This window comes from Achroia grisella, unplaced genomic scaffold (genome assembly GCF_030625045.1).
Source record: "Achroia grisella isolate CSIRO2021 unplaced genomic scaffold, CSIRO_AGI_Agris_v1 utg2870, whole genome shotgun sequence".
Classification (NCBI taxonomy): domain Eukaryota; kingdom Metazoa; phylum Arthropoda; class Insecta; order Lepidoptera; family Pyralidae; genus Achroia; species Achroia grisella.
The window spans coordinates 283,129-296,972 of record NW_026712776.1 but is presented as its reverse complement, the minus strand read 5'-3'; the positions used below and the strand labels follow the sequence as shown (position 1 = coordinate 296,972).

Genomic DNA, 13,844 nt, shown 5'->3' with positions numbered 1-13,844 from the left:
ATAAATATAAGTTATAACTCGTATTATATCTAGATTGGCCACTAATCACAGATTAGTTAGTTATTGCGGAGCTCGTTTGGAGTTATTAGTGATGTTAATAATCATTTCGACGGCCTCAATGGTCTATCGGTTTAGCGCACCTCCCTTCCGGTGGTCGCGGGTTCGATTCTTCGCACGGCATAAACATTTGTGTTCATGAGTATGATTGTTTGTATCGGTCTGGTTATTTCTATGTAGTTTTTTTTATTGGGCTGTTTGGGCTATTGTCATGTGCCTGTAGCAGCTGTAGCACTGCGACTTTCATAGATCCATTGTGCTCGCTCGATAATATGTATGTATTTATGAAAAAAAATCTACGTATTTGTATCAGTTATATAGTACTCATAACACAAGCTTTAGCTAGCTTAATTTGGGTCTAGATGGCGCTGTGTGAATTGTCCTGAAAGATAAAATAACTCTCTAAGGAATGTTTTATTTCAATTTAATGGTAATTCTTCCTTATGCCTAGAGATATGTCAACTCGAGTTAACTCGAGTTGCGCATAATTCGAGTTAACTCGAGTTGAATTCTGCCAATTCGAGTTGGAAGAATTCAACTAGTAAATGAATGAATTCAGTGAATGAGCGAGAGCATGATTCTGTCATCGAACCGACAATGAAATGAAATTTTCCGATCATTTCATATCATACAATTTTCACTCGTCACAAATATTTCAGTGTTGATCTGAGGTTGTTATAATTTTTTTTTTCGCATATTCGTCAGATTATGTTATCATTAAAATGATTATGCAGTGCCATTTCTACTCGCCCCCTATAGTTCGGTGAAGCTTTCAAGTCTAGCTGCGCCCAAAAACATTAGAATTGTTCGAAATAATAAAAAAAACTTTTTATTCCAGCTAACTCCAGTCAACTCGAGTTAACTCGAGTTACCTGAATGTCAACTCGAGTTAACTCGAGTCATGTTTATTACGAGTTTAGTTTTTTCTCTACTTTTGCCCTGTGCCCATATTCTTACCTAGTCGTAAATTTTCTTCCCTCACTAACTCTGTAGCGTTCAAATATAACTAATTAATGCATCGCGTCGGAGAAGTTATTCAAACAGAACGTTAAACAAAAGACCATGTTCGGTGTAGTATGTAATTGATTTCACGGTGGTGCCATCTATTGTTCAAATTAGCAAGACAGTAGATGACAATGGGCGTCGGGGTATCGCGTACAACTATGAACAATACATTGGGGGGAAAGTTGCTGAAGAAATGCAACGGCGATTAGGGTGAGGGAAAGAATTGTTCATAGAAGCAAACTAACTTAATGTTTAAAAATTCGGCTCAACAGCATCGCGGCCCAGTGGTTTCCCACACCTACTTCGTATCCAAAAGAACATCAGTTTGAACTTAGTTGAAAAAAATATGAATTAATGTATTAGTATCTATACATATAAATAAAATTGGAGTGTCTGTTTGTAATATTGAAATAACCGTATTTTACTACATGCATGTGAATATAAATGCGGGACATACACCAATATAACATTTTTTTTTACAATTTTCATATGTCTGTTTGTTCAGGATAATCTCTGAAATGGATGGACTGATTTTGACAGGATTTTTTTTTGCCAGGTAGCTGATGTAATAATGAGTAACTTAGACTACTTTTATTTTAGAAAAATCGCTAATAAACTTTTTTGTTAAATTCCACGCGGACGAAATCGCGTGTACAGCTAGTAATGTAATATAGTTATTAAACTGTATTTTTGTCCTTGTTTAGCGTACGCCTCTCCTGATATCGCAGAAAGAGACAAAACGCGATTATACTATCTATTCTCTCAAATTTTAATTTAAATTACAACATATATTTGAAAAGAATACGAGCTGAGTTTCTTGTCAGTTCTTCTCATCGAAATCATTCCGAACTGACGGTAGATTTGACATATCATAAGAGTTTGTAATAGACCTAATAAACTTTCATCCCCTATTTTATTCCCTTGGTACTCCCAAGGGGATCAAATAGGGGATGAAAAAGGGGATGAAAGTTTGTATGAAACTGTCAATTTTAAACCGATCGGACTGTGACTTTGCATGCATAAAGCTAGGTCTATTACCTACACGAATAAAGATATTTTGAATTTGGAATTATAGTTTAGTGTAGATTTTAGTTTTTAAAATGAGATCGTTAATATTCAAGCAATCACAATTCACAAGCGGCCATTTTGTAGAAAAAACTCGGCCGACATTTTACGACACTATCGCGGAGGAAGCAATTAAAAAAAACAGTAAAAATTTAATTTGTTCGGCTGTAAATCAAGCGGCGATCACTGTTATATTTGTCAGGTCGATCGGTCGCAGGCGGTCCCGGTCACGGGAAAAAAAACCTTCAAAACACTACTTCCTATTAACACAGTAATATGACCATGCGTTATGTTTTGAACGGGACTGTCATAATCATTAAGATAAAGTCGCTGTCGCTATCTGTCCGCGTGGTCTGTCAGTCTACGTAGATTTAAAGATTTAAGCATACATATGGACATATGTATGATTAAATCTTTAAAACTACGCAACGGATTTTGAAGTCCTTTCGCTGTCTGTCCGTCCCTATGTATGATTAAATCTTTAAAACTATGCAACGGATTTTGAAGCGGTTTTTTTAATAGATAGAGTGATTCAAGAGGAAGGTTTATATGTATAATACATGTACAATTCTTCGAAGACTAGGACTAGCTATATTTGAATTTCATTTTTCATAACGATGAATATGTTCTTTTTGTGATAGCTTCCCAAAGAAGCACGAGAAATGAAAAAGAAATGTCTCAAAAGTTCTTCAATGTAAGTTTATTTGAGATAAATAATTTTCTATTTCTATATTTAGTCTATGCTAATATTTTAAATGCGAAAGTGTATCTATCTGTTGTTTATTATATTTTACAACTCAACGGGTCGATATCTTTACATAGTATAACACAAAGTCGCTGTCGTTGTCTGTCCGTCCCAATATATTAAATCTTTAAAACCAAGATTTTAAGAATTTTTTCAGATTTAGTAAGATTTTATTCAGAGAATAATTACATAGTATAAAGTCGCTGTCGCTGTCTGTCCGTCTCTATGTATGCTTAAATCTTTAAAACTACGCAACGGATTCTGAAGCGGTTTTTTAAATAGATAGAATGATTAAAGAGGAAGGTTTATATATATAATACATGTACACCCAGGCTAAGTCGGGGCGAGTAGCTAGTTACATAGTATAAAACAAAGTCGCTGTCGCTGTCTGTCCCTATGTATGCTTAAAACTTTAAAACTACGCAACGGATTTTGTAGCGGTTTTTTTTAATAGATAGAGTGATTCAAGAGGAAGGTTTATATTGTATAAACATGTATACCCGTGCGAGGCTAGGCCGAATAGCTAGTTAACTATAAGAAAACTGTAAGTAGCTAATATTGTATAAATAACGTTCATACGACATTTATATGCCCAAAACAATCACATTGATAAAAAAAATAATAATATTTATCCCGATTTGACTCACTAAATAATGGTCACCATAAACGCAAGTGACCTGATTAATGTCAACTAATGATTACCTTATTTAGTCAATACACAAAACGGCATTTCACATTCATTAAAATGCACTTTAAAGGTGTTGAGTTAAAGTCTGATATCGCTTACCGCTGCGTGGCGGGAGTGCAGTGCGGTTTTATGAGGCATAAAACTTTACAAGTGTATTAAGTACCCGATGAGTTACGGGGCAGTATGGAGACGGTATGTGACAAACTGACAATGTTACAAAGGTTACTTGTGAGAACATTGACGTGGTCTAGTGTTTTGAGTAGTCATGAAAGAAGAACTTACAACCTTTTAAGCTATAATAGTAATATATCTGAACTGTTCTACTAAAATTAAATAAATTAGGATAGATATCACTAAATTTAAAGTAAAATTAACAAATCAAGAGAGTTTTAAAAAACTCAAAATTCAAAATTCAAAAATCATTTATTCATGTAGGACATTTTAGCCGCTTATGAACGTCAAATTTTTACATTATAATTTTATTTTTTCCCTACCGTCCAGGGAAAAAATAAAATAACTGTACAAATACAAAGACTGTACAAGTAGAAACTTACGCAATAAAAATAAGCTAATTTTACCTAAATGCCGCCTGCACAAAATCAGTAATTCATTCTATGGTAATTGCGTAAGATTTTATAATAAACTGCCGGAATCTGCACTAAATCTGACAGAAAGACAATTCAAATCTTATATGTAAACAATTTTTGTGTAAGAAAGCCTATTACAGGATAGACGAATTCATAGACGACAACATATCAAGTAAATAATTAGTTTATTAGCATACAACGTTATAATTTATTTATCTCATTGCTTTCTTGATTTAATTATTTTAGAAATATGAAAGCGTAGCGGTTTTTTGTATTGATTGCCGCATGCATTCTTATGTAAAATGTGAATACTATAACTATCAGATGGCAATTGTGAGTAGCTATGACGTGGTCTGGTGTTCTGAGTAGTCTTGCTCATGTCAAGATTTGTGGCGGCGTGGTGGGCCGGATCATTGGGCTCCCTAAAATATGGTCGAGCACAGTGATGGCTGGCTCATCCGTCATACTCGTGAACGGGTACTGCTTGTAGAGACTGGTCTGCTCTAATCACTATGATTGATTTCCTCTTATTAATTGTTTAACCAGTTGGTTGTATATTCAATGTTTTTTCTATTTAATTATTTAATTGAATTAGTGCTAATTGGTAGTTTGTATTCACACACTTAAACTTAAAAATGTAAAGTAAGAATAAAATTATTCAAAAGAGCAACACGTAAGTTTCTTGCTCGTTCTTCTTGTGATGAGACAGCCCCGAATGAGCGGTAGATTAAAAAAAATGTGATGACTATTCAAAAGTGCTTCAATGTAAGTTTATTTGAATAAATTATTTTCTATTCTATTCTATTTATAAAACCTATATACATACATATACATTTCCGCTTTACGGCCGTAGGTCGCGGGTTCGATTCCTCGCACAGCAAAACATTTGTATTTATGAGTATGATTGTTTGTATCGGTGTGGTTGTTTTCTATGTATAATATGTATGTATTTACAAAAAAATATATCTATATATGTATCAGTTATCTAGTACCCATAACACAAACTTTAACTCGCTTAACTTGGGTCTAGATGGCGCTGTGTAAATTGACCTGAGATTATTATTATTATTATACATGGCAGAGCCAGCTTCCGATGCAAGAGTGCTTGTATTGAGTTTATCATTCAAATAAACTTACAAGCACTTTTGAATAGTCATATTTTGATTCTATCACTCATACGGAACGCAGATTCATCACAAGAAGAATGAACAAGAAACTTGTGTGTTGCTCTTTTGAATAGATGTTTTTTATAGAATTAATTACACAATAACAAGTAAGAGGCATGCGATAATCAACATAGAAACCGCTACGCACTCATTCTTGGTGCAATCAGATAAAAAGCATACTGTTATATAATATTGAAGAGTTCGTTAGTTCGTAGTGTTTTTGTAGAAAAACTTAAAATCCATAGCGCTGACAATATTATCTGATTGTACCGTAACTCATCGGTTTCAGCACATTGCTTTACGTCTAATAGTCGCAGGTTCTATTCCTCGCACGGTACAAACATTTGTGTCCACGAGTATGATTGTTCGTATCGATCTAGGTGTTTTTGTATATAAATTAAGTATCTTATATATAAAATTCTCGTGTCACAGTTTTCGTTCCCATACTCCTCCGAAACAGCTTGACCGATTCTCATGAAATTTTGTGAGCGTATTGAGTAGGTCTGAGAATCGGCCAACATCTATTTGTCATCCCCATAAATGTTAAGGGTCGTCCACCCCTATTTTTTTTTTATTTTAAGGCAAAACAACGTTTGCCGGGACAGCTTGTAATTTATAAAAGAAGAAATATGTAAGTATGTATACTTTATATATTTAAGTATTTTACTACCATGAGGATATCCTTCCATGAGATAAATATATCCTGCAGAAAATATGAAATAAATATGAAAATGATCCTTATTTAAGAATAGAATAGAATGCAATGCAATGCAATACAATACAATACAATAGAAAATAATTTATTCCAATAAACCTAATTTAAACACTTTTGAGTCATAACAATGTTTTTTTTTAATCTACCGCTCATTCGGAAAGCTGTATCTTGACAAGAAACCACATAACATAATGCCAATAGTTGAAACTGCTGTCCATTCCAATGTAACCTGATAAACTGGATATCAACTGTACATGTTACCCCACACTGTCCGCTAAGAAAGTGTCCACTTGGGAGCAATAGAGTGCCAGAGGCGAGGGTGACCACACTTTATCATCCATCCGATCCGATAGCCGCAACATGCCCGCCTCAACGTCTTGAGGGTTAAAATTGTGTTATAAATCGCTATCTATCGGACACTGTCTCTAATTAACCGTTAACGACTAAGTTTTATTGCCGTCCGGCAGTTTAGGGTTATCGCGGTTTAAGTTTAAATTGTCCGCCATGTGTTGTTTAGTGTTAGCTAAGAATTATTGTTTTAGGCTCGGTTTTCGATATAATTGTGAGGACGTGATCCGAGTTCAATGATCTACCGCGCGGCCCCGGTGGTCTAGCGGTAGCAGACTGCTTTACTGCCGATGGTCGCGGGTTCGATTCCTCGCATGATACTACTTTTATATTCATGAGTATGAACGGTTTTTATATCAGTATAGTTTATACTAGCGGTAGCAGACCGCTTTACTTCTAATGGTCGTGTGTTCGATTGCACTTTTTTTTCATATGTTTACTATATTGTTCTGTTGGTTTGTAATATAAAGATATTAATAGTAAATAATATCACTATTAAAAATAGGGGATGATTATTCTATAATTAAGGAGAAAATTTAAAGTTGCATGGGTTTTTTTAATTTCGAATTCAAAATTTTAGTCCAACCCAACCCAACCCCAAAATTATGTTAATTATTTAAATTAACATAATTTTGGGGTTGAACCATCATCACTTAGGGGTATGTAATAATTTACGTCCTATTCTCAGACCTACTAAATTTTGTATGTATATCACAAAATATAATCTATAGATATATATATATATATATCAAAATGAATTGCTGTTCGTTAGTCTCGCTAAAACTCGAGAACGGCTGAACCGATTTGGCTAATTTTAGTCTTGAAATATTCGTGGTAGTCCAGGTAAGGTTTAAACGGTGATAATATATGAAGAAATTTCATGTAAAATAGTAAAAATGACAATTTTATTGTCCCATACAAACTGCTGATACCTGTCAAACAGGGTGCGTACAGAAGTTTATTGCGTAACTAAACTTCAAAAAAACCTTTGACATATTTAATTTTGAGGCGGAACAGAGTTTGCGGGTCAAATAAAAGGGTGAATAAATAATAATAAAAATCAGTCTAGGAGTTACAAACAACGTGACACGTTATTTTATATATTTGGCATTAAGATAAAATATTACCTATCATAGCAATTAATATATTATTATTGGTACAATAAATTATTGTTATCAATAACTGATAACGTGCATTTAGTTTGTGTATCATAAAAACATATAGACGTATATGTTTATCAAGTGCAAGTTTCACTGACGTTTATAGTTGATAAGGGCACTGTCTACCTCATCTTCTGTTATAGTCGTGAGTGTACTGTATGATATTGTACTAGCCCGCGACTTCGGTTATCTTACGTGGGATATGTTAATTGATTGTATCTATACATATAAATAAAATTGGAGTATCTGTTTGTAATATTAAAATAACAGTTTTTTACTGCATGCATATGAATATAAATACGGTACATATATAAAATAACATTTTTTACAATTTTTGTCTGTCTGCCTGTCTGTCTGTTTGGTCCGGCTAATCTCTGAAATGGCCGTACGGATTTTGACGGGACTTTTTTCAGGTAGCTGATGTAATAAGGAGTAACTTAGGCAACTTTTATTTTAGAAAAATAGAGTTAAACTCCACGCGGACGAAGTCGCGGGTATAGCTAGTAAAAAATATAACGACTATGACGTTTTCACTTCGGGGTATAGCAATACGCGAATAGGTAATAATACTAATGTCCCACATCACCAACTTGTCCCAAAGTTACCGTTCGCTAATATGATAATTTATCAGCGTATAAAGCATCATTAGATCGCCCTGCCACCCTTACGGCGACCCCCAGCACGCACCCCCCACCCTCGATATCTTCCATACTTGGTAATTGTTCTTAACTACCACTTGGGGGTTAATACAGTGTTGATACCGTTATTACAGGTTCACTCATGAGTCAGGTAAGATTTTGTTTCTGGCAACACAAAGTCTATTCGTTACATAAAAAAATTTGTTATAAATAAATTGTTTGTATTACAGGTGTGATTATAGCAGGAACACAATAAATATATATACAATACTTTACTATAATTAATTATTACACATCATAATTAATTATATTAATATATGACTATTATATAATTGTATAAATAAAAAAAAAGTTTAGAATAGAATAGAATAGAATAGAATAGAAAATCATTTATTCAAATAAACTTACATTGAAGTACTTTTGAATAGTCATAACATTTTTTTTTTAATCTACCGCTCATTCGGAATGCTGTCTCATCACAAGAAGAACAAGCAAGAAACTTGTGTGTTGCTCTTTTAAATAATTTATTCTTACTTACAATTTAAGTTTAAGTGTGTGAATACAAACCACCGATTAGCACTAATTCAATGAAATAATAAAATAGAAAAAACATTCAATATACAACAACTGGTTAAACAATTAATAAGAGAAAATAAGTCATAGTGATTAGAGCAGACCAGTCCACACAAGCTGCACCCGTTCACGAGTATGACGGATGAACCAGCCACCATTGCGCTCGACCATATTTTAGGGAGCCCAATGATGTTTAATATTACAGGTGTGACTAGAGCGAGAACACAATAGATATATATACAATACTATACTATAATTAATTAATATATATCATAATTTATTATATTAATATATGACTATTATATAATTGTATAAATATGTACAATTCCCAAGAGGACTCACAGAGAAATCAAAAGTGATATGTACAAAAGGGAGATATCAAAATCTTAATAACAATAATTTTATTTCAGACAACATGATCCATTTTGTTAGTAACAGCTTGATGACATAACTTATCCTATGTTAGTAATAGCGGCAGATTTTAAAAATATATTCATATTACAAAAACGTGCCGTTCAAGCGATCTACTGTATGAAGAGTCGTGACTCGTTAAGAGAGAAATTCAAAGAGGCAAATATTCTCACCGTTGCTTCTCAATTTATATATTCAAATATCCTATATGTTCATAAAAATCTTGACTTATTTCCAACAAACAGCAATATTCATAATATCAATACTAGATTTAAAGACAAACTTGCTGTCCCCAAGTATCGTTTAGAAAAAGTTAATAGGTCTTTTATGGGAATAGGTATAAAAATTTACAATAAGATACCAAAGGATATGTTGGAATTACCCTTAAATAAATTCAAAACATCTGTTAAATCATATTTACTGAGCAAAGCCTATTACTCACTAAACGATTACTTGAATGACGAGTGTGCATGGCAATAGTTGTTCATGCACTGAATTTTCATTTAATGTTACACATAGACACCTATATAAACAAACATTGTAAATAAACTGGCTTTAAAAAAAAAGTAATTCAATGGAGTTTCTTGCCAGTTCTTCTCAATTGGATCTATATACCGAACTGGACGGTAGGGAAAAAATAAAATTATAATGTAAAAATTTGACGTTCATAAGCGGCTAAAATGTCCTACATGAATAAATGATTTTTGAATTTGAATTTGAATTTGATTTTAAAATATAAAATAAAACTGTAACTTTTAACATATTACCTGCACATGCACCACCACCCACCGAATCAAGAAAGAGCTGTTAATCTGTCAATCCTTCCGGTGTCCGGGCCTGGTGAGATTTCCCGTGTTGAGTCAAATTAAGCCGCAGGCTCCACTCCTGGTGGTGCCCTTCCGTCAATTCCTTTAAGTTTCAGCTTTGCAACCATACTCCCCCCGGAGTCCAAAATCTTTGGTTTCCCGGAAGCTGCCCGCCGAGCCATTGTAGTAACGTCGGCGGATCGCTAGATGACATATTTACGGTTAGAACTAGGGCGGTATCTAATCGCCTTCGAACCTCTAACTTTCGTTCTTGATTGATGAAAACACCTTTGGCAAATGCTTTCGCTGATGTTCGTCTTGCGACGATCCAAGAATTTCACCTCTAACGTCCCACCCAGTGTCTTAGAATGGGACAGTCTACTTTACATGCAATTGCCTTCAGGACACTGTTGGAACTCGCCTGCACTCTGCCTAATAGGGACGTTAGTCGCTTCCGCCGAAATCGAAATCCATACTCACAAACAAGTTTGTGAGATTTGTTACTGTTTCACGCAAAAACTACAACGGATTTTGATGAAACTTTGCAGTAATACTACTACTAGTACTAGTAATACTACTTACTAATAGCATATAGGCTATATTTTTAACTAGCTGTACACGTGACTTTGCGCATGGAATTTAATTTAATTTTTCTAAAATAAAAGTAGCCTAAGTTATTCCTTATTATCTGCCGATAAAAGTCCCGTCAAAATCGGTACAGCCATTTCAGAGATTAGTCGGAACAAGCAGACAGATAGATAGACAGACAAAAATGGTGAAAAAAGCTATTTTGATGTATGTACCGTATTTATAATATTCATATGCATGTAGTAAAAACGGTTATTTCAATATAACAAACAGACACTCTCTTTTTATTTATATGTATGGTTACATTTTATACAAAACTCAATCTCAAGAATCAACTCATTTTATACAAACAACTCTATGTGATTATGTGTATACAACATCATTATCATCATCATAACATAGTATAAAACAAAACTGTCGCTATCTGTCCCTATGTATGCTTATATCTTTAAAACTGCGCAACTGATTTTGAAACAGTTTTTTTAATAGATAGAGTGATTCAAGAGGAAAGTTTATATTGTAGAAATATGTATACCCAGGCTGGGCCGAGTAACTAATTAACTATAAGAAAACTGTAATACTAACAAAATAGGGAAGTAAACCTGATAATAATTACATTATTTATTTATTTATTTAAACTTTATTGACCAATAAATTATGGTACAAACGGCGGACTTAATGCTATAGGCATTCTCTACCAGTCAACCTTCAGGAAGTGCAGAAATACTTGATGGTGGCTGGATGGAACATTAATTATATAAATAACATATATACAAATATTAGACTAAACTAAAACTAAACAAGAATAGAGTACACACGAATACTATAACATACATACACAACATACATACAATACATTATATATATACATACATTCAATATGATGAATACATTACTTGTTCTATGACAATAAACTTAGAAGATGACCATGAACATTTTTTTTAAAAGTATACTTATTGGAGATAGTTTGAATGCGTTCAGGGAGTGAGTTCCAGAGCCGTGAAGATTGTAGACCAAAAGAGTAAGATAAAAAATTACATTATTATTCAGGGCCAAAGGTGACGGGAAACATTTTTCATCTGGTGGCAGTTTGGTTATCAGTTTCGTTATAGAAAAAATAATAAAATAATATTATTATATTTCAAAATAAACTTTACATGGTAAATTTAATATCATTTTGTGGTAAACAATTTTTATTCATTATTCATATTAATTGTATAATTACAGTCATATATACAGTTTTATGATTCAAACATTTGAATCATTATATTAATACGAGCAGCTAAAACTTGGGGTACAAAGTTTTTTACGAAAATTTCTCAAACGGAGAGGTATCAAAAAGTATGAGTATGTTGTATTCACACACTTAAACTTAAATTGTAAAGTAAGAATTAAATTATTTAAAAGAGCAACACGCAAGTTTCCTGCTCATTCTTCTTGTGATGAGACAGCTCTCCGAATGAGCGGTAGATTTAAAAAAATGTGATGACTATTCAAAAGTGCTTGAATGTAAGTTTATTTGAATAAATGATTTTCTATTCTGTTCTATTCTATTCTATGAAATAAAACAATATTGATGTCGGTTTATTGATAAAAATTACATCGTTTGATTTTAATATAATACCCCTAAGAGGATATATTAACGCGAGCAAAGCCGCGGACAAAAGCTAGTTATATTATATATTACTACGAACCGATACGATATTGAAACCTTCAAGAAAAGAGCTTTTTTTTTAAAAGGCCGACAACGTACTTGCAATTCCCCTGGTGTTGCGGGTGCTCATGGGCGGCGGTAATCACTTACCATCAGGTGAGCCGCATGCGTTATAAAAAAAAAATTAAAATGTATATTTTTAGCATGGCCTTGTAGTAGATTGTGTAATAATTTCGTATTGAGAGCTCGCCAGTCTGCTGTTCGAATTAATTTACTTTCACTATCTTAATGTAGGTCACATTAGTACGAGTTGAATGTGCTCTTATTTTTGGAACATAACCCCCACAGTTTCCGTGGTGTAGCGGTTATCACATCTGCCTAACACGCAGAAGGCCCCCGGTTCGATCCCGGGCGGAAACATTACTTTTTGATATTATTTTTTCTTTATACAATAATAGTAGTTATGAAGCATTTATTTGACGGTAGGTACAGAAAAAACTTGTGAAGTTTTGTTTTTTAATAGGAACATTTGTAGTTAGTATAATTAGCCTAGCTTAATAAGTTTTAGCTTCTGTCGTTGAAGGAATTTATAAAACGACGACCTCTGTAGGTACAGAAAAACACACTTGTCCGATGTTTTGTTTTTTCGATAGGAAACATTTGTATTCATGAGTATGATTGTTTGTGTCGGTCTGATATTATTTTTCTTTATATTAAGTATGTATTTACGAAAAAAAAACTATCTATGTATTTGTTTTTTCATCAGTTATCTAGTTAATATTACTTTTTGATATTATTTTTTCTTTATACAATAATAGTAGCACAAGCTTTAGCTAGCTTAACTTGTGAAGTTTTGATGGTGCATGTAGTGAATTGTCCTGAGATTATTATTATTATTATTATTATTATTATTATAAAATCTATTTTTTTTTATTTTAGTTATCCTTGGTGGTCCAGAGATTAAACACACCGGTTTACTTCCAATGATCAGGGGTTCGATTCCAATATTTATATTCATGAGTATGATTGTTTGTAACAGCCTGGGAATTTTATATGTATTTACTAAAAAAAAGTAAGTATTTATATATATTTTTCAGATGTTAAAAAAATAAAATAATATTTTGGTTGTCTAGTAATCATAACACAAGCTCTGCTTACCTTGGGACTAGATGGTGCGGTCTTAATTGTCCAAGGTTAATATATGTATATTATATAATATTATTTTTGAGTAAATCCATTTATAAATTATAAAATACATCCTACCCCACTAACAATATTAATTTAAGATAAATATCTGAACTAAAACCATTAACAAATACTAACAGAGTCGACCTAAATAGAATAACTTATCGAACCCCCGACCCGTAATTACAGTAACGGGTATCCCTCCAGGTGGGGTTGTAGTTAGTGGGAGACGAGATATATTAAACTTTCTGAACTGAACCCGTCTCGAGGTGCGAGCATTGTATGAGTTATTGCGGCCTCTACTTTAGTAGTTATAATGGACAGACGAACAAACATGTTTGTACGGTTAACGTTTAATTTAGCGTTTGCAAATCTATATATATACGTGATACCCCTGGTGTTTCAGGCGTCCATAGGCTACGTAACCATTTACCATCAGACTGGCCGTATGCT

The 13,844-nt window shown here is 33.2% G+C and overlaps 1 non-coding gene across 1 annotated transcript; it reads left to right on the top strand.

The window, feature by feature from the left end:
* Window positions 1–12,553: 12,553 nt before the first annotated feature.
* On the top strand, window positions 12,554–12,626 carry Trnav-aac (transfer RNA valine (anticodon AAC)). Its single transcript has one exon. It is a non-coding gene; the product is annotated as a tRNA-Val (tRNA).
* Window positions 12,627–13,844: the final 1,218 nt, after the last annotated feature.